The sequence below is a fragment of the Pleurodeles waltl genome, unplaced genomic scaffold, assembly GCF_031143425.1.
Source record: "Pleurodeles waltl isolate 20211129_DDA unplaced genomic scaffold, aPleWal1.hap1.20221129 scaffold_37, whole genome shotgun sequence".
Taxonomy (NCBI): Eukaryota; Metazoa; Chordata; class Amphibia; order Caudata; family Salamandridae; genus Pleurodeles; species Pleurodeles waltl.
The window spans coordinates 3,736,738-3,749,273 of record NW_027150076.1 but is presented as its reverse complement, the minus strand read 5'-3'; positions in this window follow the sequence as shown (position 1 = coordinate 3,749,273).

Below are 12,536 nucleotides of genomic sequence, written 5' to 3'. Positions count from 1 at the left end.
AGGTGGGGCAGTGAGCTCAGGTGGGTCTGGAGTGGGCAGTGAATGCTGGTGGGTCTGGAGTGGGCAGTGAGTGCAGGTGGGTCTGGAGTGGGCAGTGAGTCTGGAGTGGGCAGTGAGTGCAGGTGGGTCTGGAGTGGGCAGTGAGGGCAGGTGGGGCAGTGAGTGCAGGTGGGTCTGGAGTGGGCAGTGAGTACCCGTGGGTCTGGAGTGGACAGTGGGCCTGGAGTGCGCAGTGAGTCTGGAGTGGGCAGTGAGTGGAGGTGGGTCTGGAGTGGGCAGTGAGTGCAAGTGGGACAGTGAGTGCCGGTGGGTCTGGAGTGGGCAGTGAGTGCAGGAGGTACAGTGAGTGCAGGTGGGGCAGTGAGTGCAGGTGGGTCTGGAGTGGGCAGTGAGTGCCGGTGGGTCTGCAGTGGGCAGTGAGTGCCGGTGGGTCTGGAGTGGGCAGTGAGTGCAGGTGGGTCTGTAGGGAGCAGTGAGTCTGGAATGGGCAGTGAGTGCAGGTGTTGCAGTGAGTGGAGGTGGGTCTGGAGTGGGCAGTGAGTGCAGGTGGGTCTGGAGTGGGCAGTGAATCTAGAGCGGGCAGTGAGTTCAAGTGGGTCTGGAGTGGGCAGTGAATGCAGGTGTCTGGAGTGGGCAGTGAGTGCAGGTGAGTCTGCAGTGGGCAGTGAGTGCAGGTGCGTCTGGAGTGGGCAGTGGGTGCAGGTGAGTCTGGAGTGGGCAGTGAGTCTGGAGTGGGCAGTGAGTGCAGGCGGGGCAGTGAGTACAGGTGGGTCTGGAGTGGGCAGTGAGTGCCGGTGGGTCTCGAGTGGGCAGTGAGTGCAGGTGGGGCAGTGAGTGCAGGTGAGTCTGGAGTGGGCAGTGAATCTGGAGTGGCCAGTGAGTGCAGTTGGGTCTGGAGTGCGCAGGGAGTGCTGGTGGGTGTGGAGTGGGCAGTGAGTGCCGGTGGGTCTGGAGTGGGCAGTGAGTGCAGGTTGTGCAGTGAGTGCCGGTGGGTCTGGAGTGGGCTGTGAGTGCAGGTGGGTCTGGAGTGGGCAGTGGGGGCAGGTGGGTATGGAGTGGGCCGTGAGTTCAGGTGGGTCTGGAGTGGGCAGTGAGTGCAGGTGGGACTGGAGTGGGCAGTAAGTGGAGGTGGGTCTGGAGTGGGCAGTGAATGCCGGTGGGTCTGGAGTGGGCAGAGGGTCTGGAGTGGGCAGTGAGTGCAGGTGGGGCAGTGAGTGCAGGTGGGTCTGGAGTGGGCAGTGAGTGCAGGTGGGACTGCAGTGGGCAGTGAGTGCAAGTGGGTCTAGAGTGGGCAGTGAGTGCAGGTGGGTCTGGAGTGGGCAGTGAGTGCAGGTGGGGCAGTGAGCTCAGGTGGGTCTGGAGTGTGCAGTGAATGCTGGTGGGTCTGGAGTGGGCAGTGAGTGCCAGTGGGTCTGAAGTGGGCAGTGGGTCTGGAGTGGGCATTGAGTGCAGGTGGGTCTGGAGTGGGCAGTAAGTGCAGGTGGGTCTGGGGTGGGCAGTGAGTGCAGGTGGGGCAGTGAGTGCAGGTGGTTCTGGAGTGGGCAGTGAGTGCCGGTGGGTCTGGAGTTGGCATTGAGTGCCGGTGGGTCTGGAGTGGGCAGTGAGTGGAGGTGAGTCCGGAATGGGCAGTGAGTGCCGGTGAGTCTGGAGTGGGCAGTGAGTGCAGGAGGGTCTGGAGGGGGCAGTGAGTCTGGAGTGGGCAGTGAGTGCAGGTGGGGCAGTGAGTGCTGGTGGGTCTGTAGTGGGCAGTGAGTGCAGGTGGGTCTGGAGTGGGCAGTAAGTGCAGGTGGGGAAGTGAGTGCAGGTGAGTCTGGAGTGGGCAGTGAGTGCAGGTGGGTTTGCAGTGGGCAGTGAGGTCAGATGGGTCTGGAGTGGGCAGTGAGTTCAGGTGGGACTGGAGTGGGCAGTGAGTGCAGGTGAGTCTGGAGTAGGCAGTGAGTGCAAGTGGGACAGTGAGTGCAGGTGGGTCTGGAGTGGGCAGTGGGTCTGGGGTGTGCAGTGGGTCTGGGGTGGGCAGTGAGTGCAGGTGGGTCTGGAGTGGGCAGTGAGTGCTGGTGGGTCTGGAGTGGGCAGTGAGTGCAGGTGGGTCTGGAGTGGGTAGTGAGTCTGGAGTGGGCAGTGAGTGCAGGTGGGGCAGTGAGTGGAGGTGGGTCTGGAGTGGGCAATGACTGCAGGTGGTTCTGGAGTGGGCAGTGAGTCTGGAGCGGGCAGTGAGTTCAGGTGGGTCTGGAGTTCGCAGTGAGTGCAGGTGTTTGGAGTGGGCAGTGAGTGTAGGTAAGTCTGGAGTGGGCAGTGAGTGCCGGTGGGTCTGGAGTGGGCAGTGAGTATGGAGTGGGCAGTGAGTTCAGGTGGGTCTGGAGTGGACAGTGAGTGCAGGTGTCTGGAGTGGGCAGTGAGTGCAGCTGAGTCTGCAGTGGGCAGTGAATGCAGGTGAGTCTGGAGTGGGCAGTGGGTGCAGGTGGGGCAGTGAGTGCCGGTGGGACTGGAGTAGGTAGTGAGTGCGGGTGGGTCTGGAGTGGGCCGTGAGGTCAGGTGGGTCTGGAGTGGGCAGTGAGTGCAGGTGGGACTTGAGTGGGCAGTAAGTGGAGGTGGGTCTGGAGTGTGCAGTGAGTGCCGGTGGGTCTGGAGTGGGCAGTGGGTCTGGAGCGGGCAGTGAGTGCAGGTGAGGCAGGGAGTGCAGGTGGGTCTGGAGTGGGCAGTGAGTGCAGGTGGGTCTGGAGTGGGCAGTGAGTGCAGGTGGGTCTGGAGTGGGCAGTGAGTGCAAGTGGGGCAGTGAGTGCAGGTGGGTCTGGAGTGGGCAGTGGGTCTGGAGTGGGCAGTGGGTCTGGGGTGGGCAGTGAGTGCAGGTGGGTCTGGAGTGGGCAGTGAGTGCTGGTGGGTCTGGAGTGGGCAGTGAGTGCAGGTGGGTCTGGAGTGGGTAGTGAGTCTGGAGTGGGCAGTGACCGCAGGTGGGTCTGGAGTGGGCAGTGACTCTGGAGCGGGCAGTGAGTTCAGGTGGGTCTGGAGTGGGCAGTGAGTGCAGGTGTTTGGAGTGGGCAGTGAGTGTAGGTAAGTCTGGAGTGGGCAGTGAGTGCCGGTGGGTGCAGGTGGGTCTGCAGTGGGCAGTGAGTCTGGAGTGGGCAGTGAGTGCCGGTGAGTCTGGAGTGGGCAGTGAGTGCAGGTGGGGAAGTGAGTGCAGGTGGGTCTGAAGTGGGCAGTGTGTGCAGGTGGGGCAGAGAGTGCTGGTGCGTCTGGAGTGGGCAGTGAGTGCCGGTGGGTCTGGAGTGGGGCAGTGAGTGCAGGTGGGCAGTGAGTGCAGGTGAGTCTGGTGTGTGCAGTGTGTGCCGGTGGGGCAGTGAGTGCAGGTGGGGCAGTGAGTGCCAGTGGGTCTGGAGTGGGCAGTGAGTGCCAGTGGGTCTGGAGTGGGCAGTGAGTGCCAGTGGGTCTGGGTCAGTGAGTGCCAGTGGGTCTGGATTGGGCAGTGAGTGCAGTTGGGGCACTGAGTGCCGGTGGGTCTGGAGTGGGCAGTGAGTGCAGGTGGGTCTAGAGTGGGCAGTGAGTGCCGGTGGGTCTGGAGTGGGTAGTGAGTGCAGGTGGGGCAGTGAGTGGAGGTGGGTCTGGAGTGGGCAGTGAGTGCAGGTGGGTCTGGAGTGGGCAGTGAGTATGGAGCGGGCAGTGAGTGCAGTTGGGTCTGGAGTAGGCAGTGAGTGCCGGTGGGTCTGCATTGGGCAGTGAGTGCAGGTGGGTCTCGAGTGGGCAGTTAGTGCAGGTGGGCAGTGAGTGCAGGTGGGTCTGGAGTGGGCAGTGAGTGCCGGTGGGTCTGGAGTGGGCAGTGGTTCTGGAGTGGGCAGTGAGTCTGGAGCGGGCAGTGAGTGGAGGTGGGTCTGGAGTGGGCAGTGAGTCCTGGTGGGTCTGGAGTGGGCAGTGAGTGCAGGTCGGGCAGTGAGTGCCGGTGGGTCTGGAGTGGGCAGTGAGTGCAGGAGGGGCAGTGAGTGCAGGTGGGGCAGTGAGTGCAGGTGGGTCTGGAGTGGGCAGTGATTGCCGGTGGGTCTGGAGTGGGCAGTGAGTGCAGGTGGGGCGGTGAGTGGAGGTGGGTCTGGAGTGGGCAGTGAGTGCAGGTGGGTCTGGAGTGGGCAGTGAGTATGGAGCGGGCAGTGAGTTCAGGTGGGTCTGGAGTGGACAGTGAGTGCAGTTGTCTGGAGTGGGCAGTGAGTGCAGGTGAGTCTGGAGTGGGCAGTGGGTGCAGGTGGGTCTGGAGTGGGCAGTGAGTCTGGAGTGGGCAATGAGTGCAGGTGGGTCTGGAGTGGGCAGTGAGTGCCGGTGGGTCTGGAGTGGGAAGTGAGTGCAGGTGGGGCAGTTAGTGCAGGTGTGTTTGGAGTGGGCAGTGAGTGCTGGTGGGTCTGGAGTGGGCAATGAGTGCAGGTGGGGCAGTGAGTGCCGGTGGGTCTGGAGTGGGCAGTGAGTGCCGGAAGGTCTTTGAGTGGGCAGTGAGTGCAGGTGGGGCAGTGAGTGCAGGTGGGTCTGGAGTGGGCAGTGAGTGCCGGTGGGTCTGGAGTGGGCAGTGAGTGCAGGTGGGTCAGTGAGTGGAGATGGGTCTGGAGTGGGCAGTGAGTTCAGGTGGGTCTGGAGTAGGCAGTGAATGCTGGTGGGTCTGGAGTGGGCAGTGAGTGCAGGTGGGTCTGGAGTGGGCAGTAACTGCAGGTGGGACAGTGAGTTCAGGTGAGTCTGGAGTGGGCAGTGAGTGCAGGTGGGTTTGCAGTGGGCAGTGAGGTCAGATGGTTCTGGAGAGGGCAGTGAGTTCCGGTAGGACTGGAGGGGGCAGTGAGGGAAGGTGGGTCTGGAGTGGGCAGTAAGTGCAGGTGGGGCAGTGAGTGCAGGTGGGTCTGGAGTTGGCAGTGAGTGCAGGTGGGGCAGTGAATGCAGGTGGGGCAGTGAGTGCAGATGGGGCAGTGAGCTCAGATGGGTCTGGAGTGCGCAGTGAGTGCAGGTGGGTCTGGAGTGCGCAGTGAGTGCAGGTGGGTCTGGAGTGGGCAGTGAGTACAGGTGGGTGTGGAGTGGGCAGTGAGTCTGGAGTGGGCAGTGAGTGCAGGTGGGGAAGTGAGTGCCGGTGGGTCTGGAGTGGGCAGTGAGTGCAGGTGGGGCAGTAAGTGCAGGTGAGTCTGGAGTGGGCAGTGAGTCTGGAGTGAGCAGTGAGTGCAGGTGGGGCAGTGAGTGGAGGTGGGCCTGGAGTGGGCATGAGTGCCGGAGGTCTGGAGTGGGCAGTGAGTGCAGGTGGGGCAGTGAGTGCCGGTGGGTCTGGAGTAGGTAGTGAGTGCGGGTGGGTCTGGAGTGGGCCGTGAGGTCAGGTAAGTCTGGAGTGGGCAGTGAGTGCAGGTGGGACTGGAGTGGGCAGTAAGTGGAGGTGGGTCTGGAGTGTGCAGTGAGTGCCGGTGGGTCTGGAGTGGGCAGTGGGTCTGGAGCGGGCATTGAGTGCAGGTGAGGCAGGGAGTGCAGGTGGGTCTGGAGTGGGCAGTGAGTGCAGGTGGGTCTGGAGTGGACAGTGAGTGCAGGTGGGTATGGAGTGGGCAGTGAGTGCAAGTGGGGCAGTGAGTGCAGGTGGGTCTGGAGTGGGCAGTGGGTCTGGGGTGGGCAGTGGGTCTGGGGTGGGCAGTGAGTGCAGGTGGGTCTGGAGTGGGCAGTGAGTGCTGGTGGGTCTGGAGTGGGCAGTGAGTGCAGGTGGGTCTGGAGTGGGTAGTGAGTCTGGAGAGGGCAGTGAGTGCAGGTGGGGCAGTGAGTGGAGGTGGGTCTGGAGTGCGCAGTGACTGCAGGTGGGTCTGGAGTGGGCAGTGAGTCTGGAGCGGGCAGTGAGTTTAGGTGGGTCTGGAGTGGGCAGTGAGTGCAGGTGTTCGGAGTGGGCAGTGAGTGTAGGTAAGTCTGGAGTGGGCAGTGAGTGCCGTTGGGTGCAGGTGGGTCTGCAGTGGGCAGTGAGTCTGGAGTGGGCAGTGAGTGTAGATGAGTCTGGAGTGGGCAGTGAGTGCAGGTGGGTCTGCAGTGGGCAGTGAGTGCCGGTGGGGCAGTGAGTGCCGGTGGGTCTGAAGTGGGCAGTGAGTGCAGGTGTGTCTGGAGTGGGCAGTGAGTGCCAGTGGGTCTGGAGTGGGCAGTGAGTGCCGGTGGGGAAGTGAGTGCAGGTGGGTCTGGAGTGGGCAGTGAATCTGGAGTGGGCAGTGAGTGCAGGTGGGTCTGGAGTGGGCAGTGAGTGCCGGTGGGTCAGGAGTGGGCAGTGAGTCTGGAGTGGGCAGTGAGTGCAGGTGGGTCTGGAGTGGGCAGTGAGTGCAGGTGTGTCTGGAGTGGGCAGTGAGTGCCGGTGGGGCAGTGAGTGCAGGTGGCTCTGGAGTGGGCAGTGAGTGCAGGTGGGTCTGGAGTGGGCAGTGAGTGCAGGGGGGTCTGCAATGGGCAGTGAGTGCAGGTGGGTCTGGAGTGGGCAGTGAGTGCAGGTGGGGCAGTGAGTGGAGGGGGCAGTGAGTGCAGGTGGGTCTGGAGTGGGCAGTGAGTGGAGGTGAGTCTGGAGTGGGCAGTGAGTGCAGGTGGGTCTGGAGTGGGCAGTGAGTGCAGGTGGGGCAGTGAGTGCAGGTAGGTCTGGAGTAGGCAGTGAGTGCAGTTGGGTCTGGAGTCGGCAGTGAGTGCAGGTGGGGCAGTGAGTGCCAGTGGGTCTGGAGTGGGCAGTGAGTGCCGGTGGGTCTGGAGTGGGTAGTGAGTGCAGGTGGGTCTGGAGTGGGCAGTGAGTGCCGGTGGGTCTGCAGTGGGCAGTGAGTGCAGGTGGGTCTGGAGTGGGCAGTGAGTTTGGAGTGGGCAGTGAGGGCAGGTGGGGCAGTGAGTGCAGGTGGGTCTGGAGTCGGCAGTGAGTGCCCGTGGGTCTGGAGTGGGCAGTGGGTCTGGAGTGGGCAGTGAGTCTGGAGTGGGCAGTGAGTGGAGGTGGGTCTGGAGTGGGCAGTGAGTGCAAGTGGGACAGTGAGTGCCGGTGGGTCTGGAGTGGGCAGTGAGTGCAGGAGGTACAGTGAGTTCAGGTGGGGCAGTGAGTGCAGGTGGGTCTGGAGTGGGCAGTGAGTGCCGGTGGGTCTGCAGTGGGCAGTGAGTGCCCGTGGGTCTGGAGTGGGTCTGTAGGGGGCAGTGAGTCTGGAATGGGCAGTGAGTGCAGGTGTTGCAGTGAGTGGAGGTGGGTCTAGAGTGGGCAGTGAGTGCAGGTGGGTATGGAGTGGTCAGTGAGTCTAGAGTGGGCAGTGAGTTCAAGTGGGTCTGGAGTGGGCAGTGAATGCAGGTGTCTGGAGTGGGCAGTGAGTGCAGGTGAGTCTGCAGTGGGCAGTGAGTGCAGGTGCGTCTGGAGTGGGCAGTGGGTGCAGGTGAGTCTGGAGTGGGCAGCGAGTCTGGAGTGGGCAGTGAGTGCCGGTGCGTCTGGAGTGGGCAGTGAGTGCAGGCGGGGCAGTGAGTGCAGGTGGGTCTGGAGTGGGCAGTGAGTGCCGGTGGGTCTCGAGTGGGCAGTGAGTGCAGGTGGGGCAGTGAGTGCAGGTGAGTCTGGAGTGGGCAGTTAATCTGGAGTGGGCAGTGAGTGCAGGTGGGTCTGGAGTGCGCAGGGAGTGCTGGTGGGTCTGGAGTGGGCAGTGAGTGCCGGTGGGTCTGGAGTGGGCAGTGAGTGCAGGTTGTGCAGTGAGTGCTGGTGGGTCTGGAGTGGGCTGTGAGTGCAGGTGGGTCTGGAGTGGGCAGTGGGTGCAGGTGGGTATGGAGTGGGCCGTGAGTTCAGGTGGGTCTGGAGTGGGCAGTGAGTGCAGGTGGGACTGGAGTGGGCAGTAAGTGGAGGTGGGTCTGGAGTGGGCAGTGAATGCCGGTGGGTCTGGAGTGGGCAGTGGGTCTGGAGTGGGCAGTGAGTGCAGGTGGGGCAGTGAGTGCAGGTGGGTCTGGAGTGGGCAGTGAGTGCAGGTGGGACTGCAGTGGGCAGTGAGTGCAGGTGGGTCTGGAGTGGGCAGTGAGTGCAGGTGGGTCTGGAGTGGGCAGTGAGTGCAGGTGGGGCAGTGAGCTCAGGTGGGTCTGGAGTGTGCAGTGAATGCTGGTGGGTCTGGAGTGGGCAGTGAGTGCCAGTGGGTCTGAAGTGGGCAGTGGGTCTGGAGTGGGCATTGAGTGCAGGTGGGTCTGGAGTGGGCAGTAAGTGCAGGTGGGTCTGGGGTGGGCAGTAAGTGCAGGTGGGGCAGTGAGTGCCGGTGGGTCTGGAGTTGCCATTGAGTGCCGGTGGGTCTGGAGTGGGCAGTGAGTGGAGGTGAGTCTGGAGTGGGCAGTGAGTGCCGGTGGGTCTGGAGTGGGCAGTGAGTGCAGGAGGGTCTGGAGGGGGCAGTGAGTCTGGAGTGGGCAGTGAGTGCAGGTGGGGCAGTGAGTGCTGGTGGGTCTGGAGTGGGCAGTGAGTGCAGGTGGGTCTGGAGTGGGCAGTAAGTGCAGGTGGGGAAGTGAGTGCAGGTGAGTCTGGAGTGGGCAGTGAGTGCAGGTGGGTTTGCAGTGGGCAGTGAGGTCAGATGGGTCTGGAGTGGGCAGTGAGTTCAGGTGGGACTGGAGTGGGCAGTGAGTGCAGGTGGGTATGGTGTGGGCAGTGAATGCTGGTGGGTCTGGAGTGGGCAGTGAGTGCAGGTGGGTCTGGAGTGGGCAGTAAGTGCAGGTGGGGAAGTGAGTGCAGGTGAGTCTGGAGTGGGCAGTGAGTGCAGGTGGGTTTGCAGTGGGCAGTGAGGTCAGATGGGTCTGGAGTGGGCAGTGAGTTCAGGTGGGACTGGAGTGGGCAGTGAGTGCAGGTGGGTCTGGAGGGGGCAGTGAGTGCAGGTGGGTCTGGAGTGGGCAGTGAGAGCAGGTGGGGCAGTGAATGCAGGTGGGGCAGTGAGCTCAGATTGGTGTGGAGTGGGCAGTAAGTGACGGTGGGGCAGTAAGTGCAGGTGGGTCTGGAGTGGGCAGTGAGTGCAGGTGGGTGTGGAGTGGGCATTGAGTCTGGAGTGGGCAGTGAGTGCAGGTGGGGCAGTAAGTGCCGGTGGGTCTGGAGTTGGAAGTGAGTGCCTTTGGGTCTGGAGTGGGCAGTGAGTGCAGATGGGGCAGTGAGTGCAGGTGAGTCTGGAGTGGGCAGTGAGTCTGGAGTGGGCAGTGAGTGCAGGAGGGGCAGTGAGTGCAGGTGGGCCTGGAGTGGGCAGTGAGTGCCGGTGGGTCTGGATTAGGCAGTGAGTGCAGGTGGGGCAGTGAGTGCCAGTGGGTCTGGAGTAGGTAGTGAGTGCAGGTGGGTCTGGAGTGGGCCGTGAGGTCAGGTGGGTCTGGAGTGGGCAGTGAGTGCAGGTGGGACTGGAGTGGGTAGTGAGTGCAGGTGGGTCTGGAGTGGGCAGTGAGTGCAGGTGGGTCTGGAGTGGGCAGTGAGTGCAGGTGGGGCAGTGAGATCAGGTGGGTCTGGAGTGGGCAGTGAGTGCTGGTGGGTCTGGAGTGGGCAGTAAGTGCCGGTGGGTCTGGAGTGGGCAGTGGGTCTGGGGTGGGCAGTGAGTGCAGGTGGGTCTGGAGTGGGCAGTGAGTGCAGGTGGGTCTGGGGTGGGCAGTGAGTGCCGGTGGGTCTGGAGTGGGCAGTGAGTGCAGGTGGGTCTGGAGTGGGCAGTGAGTCAGGAGTGGGCAGTGAGTGCAGGTGGGGCAGTGAGTGGAGGTTGATGTGGAGTGGGCAGTGAGAGCAGGTGGGTGTGGAGTGGGCAGTGAGTCTGGAGCGGGCAGTGAGTACAGGTGGGTCTGCAGTGGGCAGTGAGTGCAGGTAAGTCTGGAGTGGGCAGTGAGTGCAGGTGGGTGCAGGTGGGTCTGGAGTGGGCAGTGAGTCTGCAGCGGGCAGTGAGTTCAGGTGGGTCTGGAGTAGGCAGTGAGTGGAGATGGGTCTGGAGTGGGCAGTGAGTGCCGGTGGGTCTGGAGTGGGCAGTGAGTGCAGGTGGGGCAGTGAGTGCAGGTGGGTCTTGAGTGGGCAGTGAGTGCTGGTGGGTCTGGAGTGGGCAGTGAGTGCCGGTGGGTCTGGAGTGGGGCAATAAGTGCAAGTAGGGCAGTGAGTGCAGGTGAGTCTGGTGTTGGCAGTGAGTGCCGGTGGGGCAGTGAGTGCAGGTGGGGCAGTGAGTGCCAGTGGGTCTGGAGTGGGCAGTGAGTCTGGAGTGGGCAGTGAGTGCAGGTGGGACAGTGAGTGCCGATGGGTCTGCAGTGGGCAGTGAGTGCAGGTGGGTCTGGAGTGGGCAGTGAGTGCAGGTGGGTCTGGAGTGGGCAGTGGGTCTGCAGTGGGCAGTGAGTGTAGGTGAGTCTGGAGTGGGCAGTGAGTGCAGGTGGGTCTGGAGTGGGCGGTAAGGGCCGGTGGGGCAGTGAGTGCAGGTAAGTCTGGAGTGGGCAGTGGGTCTGCAGTGGGCAGTGAGTGTAGGTGAGTCTGGAGTGGGCAGTGAGTGCAGGTGGGTCTGGAGTGGGCGGTGAGGGCCGGTGGGGCAGAGAGTGCAGGTGGGTGTGGAGTGGGCAGTGAGTGCCGGTGGGTATGGAGTGTGCAGTGAGTGCAGGTGGGTCTGGAGTGGGCAGTGAGTGCAGGTGGGTCTGGAGTGGGCAGTGAGTGCCAGTGGGTCTGGAGGGGGCAGTGAGTGCAGGTGGGTCTAGAGTGGGCAGTGAGTGCAGGTGGGGCAGTGAGTGGCGGTGGGTCTCAAGTGGGCAGTGAGTGCGGGTGGGGCGGTGAGTGCCGGTGGGTCTGGAGTGGGCAGTGAGTGCAGGTGGGGCAGTGAGCTCAGGTGAGCCTGGAGTGGGCAGTGAGTGCAGGTGGGTCTGGAGTGGGCAGTGGGTCTGCAGTGGGCAGTGAGTGCAGGTGAGTCTGGAGTGGGTGGGTGAGTTCAGGTGAGTCTGCAGTGGGCAGTGAGTCCGGAGTGGGCAGTGAGTGAAGGTGGGTCTGGAGTGGGCAGTGGGTCTGCAGTGGGCAGTGAGTGCAGGTGACTCTGGAGTGGGCAGTGAGAGCAGGTGGGACAGTGAGTGCAGGTGGGGCAGTGAGCTCAGGTGGGTCTGGAGTGGGCAGTGAGTGCCGGTGGGGCAGTGAGTGCAGGTTGGTCTGGAGTGGGCAGTGAGTACAGGAGGGTGTGGAGTGGGCAGTGAGTCTGGAATGGGCAGTGAGTGCAGGTGGGTCTGGAGCGGGCAGTGAGTGCAGGTGAGTCTGGAGTGGGCAGTGAGTCTGGAGTGGGCAGTGAGTGCAGGTGGGGCAGAGAGTGGAGGTGGGCTTGGAGTGGGCAGTGAGTGCCGGTGGGTCTGGAGTGGGCAGTGAGTGCAGGTGGGGCAGTGAGTGCAAGTGGGTCTGGAGTAGGTAGTGAGCGCGGGTGGGTCTGGAGTGGGCCATGATGTCAGGTGGGTCTGGAGTGGGCAGTGAGTGCAGGTGGGACTGGAGTGGGCAGTAAGTGGAGGTGGGTCTGTAGTGGGCAGTGAGTGCCGGTGGGTCTGGCGTGGGCAGTGAGTGCAGGTGGGTCTGGAGTGGGCAGTGAGTGGAGGTGAGTCTGGAGTGGGCAGTGAGTGCATGTGGGTCTGGAGTGGGCAGTGAGTGCAGGTGGGTCTGGAGTGGGCAGTGAGTGCCGGTGGGTCTGGAGTGGGGCAGTGAGTGCAGGTGCATCTGGAGTGGGCAGTGGGTGCACGTGAGTCTGGAGTGGGCAGTGAGTCTGGAGTGGGCAGTGAGTGCCGGTGGGTCTGGAGTGGGCAGTGAGTGCAGGCGGGGCAGTTAGTGCAGGTGTGTTTGGAGTGGGCAGTGAGTGCCGGTGGGTCTGGAGTGGGCAGTGAGTGCAAGTGGGACAGTGAGTGCCGGTGGGTCTGGAGTGGGCAGTGAGTGCAGGAGGTACAGTGAGTGCAGGTGGGGCAGTGAGTGCAGGTGGGTCTGGAGTGGGCAGTGAGTGCCGGTGGGTCTGCAGTGGGCAGTGAGTGCCGGTGGGTCTGGAGTGGGCAGTGAGTGCAGGTGGGTCTGTAGGGGGCAGTGAGTCTGGAATGGGCAGTGAGTGCAGGTGTTGCAGTGAGTGGAGGTGGGTCTGGAGTGGGCAGTGAGTGCAGGTGGGTATGGAGTGGGCAGTGAGTCTAGAGCGGGCAGTGAGTTCAAGTGGGTCTGGAGTGGGCAGTGAATGCAGGTGTCTGGAGTGGGCAGTGAGTGCAGGTGAGTCTGCAGTGGGCAGTGAGTGCAGGTGCGTCTGGAGTGGGCAGTGGGTGCAGGTGAGTCTGGAGTGGGCAGTGAGTCTGGAGTGGGCAGTGAGTGCCGGTGGGTCTGGAGTGGGCAGTGAGTCTGGAGTGGGCAGTGAGTGCAGGTGGGTCTGGAGTGGGCAGTGAGTGCAGGTGGGTCTGGAGTGGGCAGTGAGTGCCGGTGGGTCAGGAGTGGGCAGTGAGTCTGGAGTGGGCAGTGAGTGCAGGTGGGTCTGGAGTGGGCAGTGAGTGCCGGTGGGGCAGTGAGTGCAGGTGGCTCTGGAGTGGGCAGTGAGTGCAGGTGGGTCTGCAATGGGCAGTGAGTGCAGGTGGGTCTGGAGTGGGCAGGGAGTGCAGGTGGGGCAGTGAGT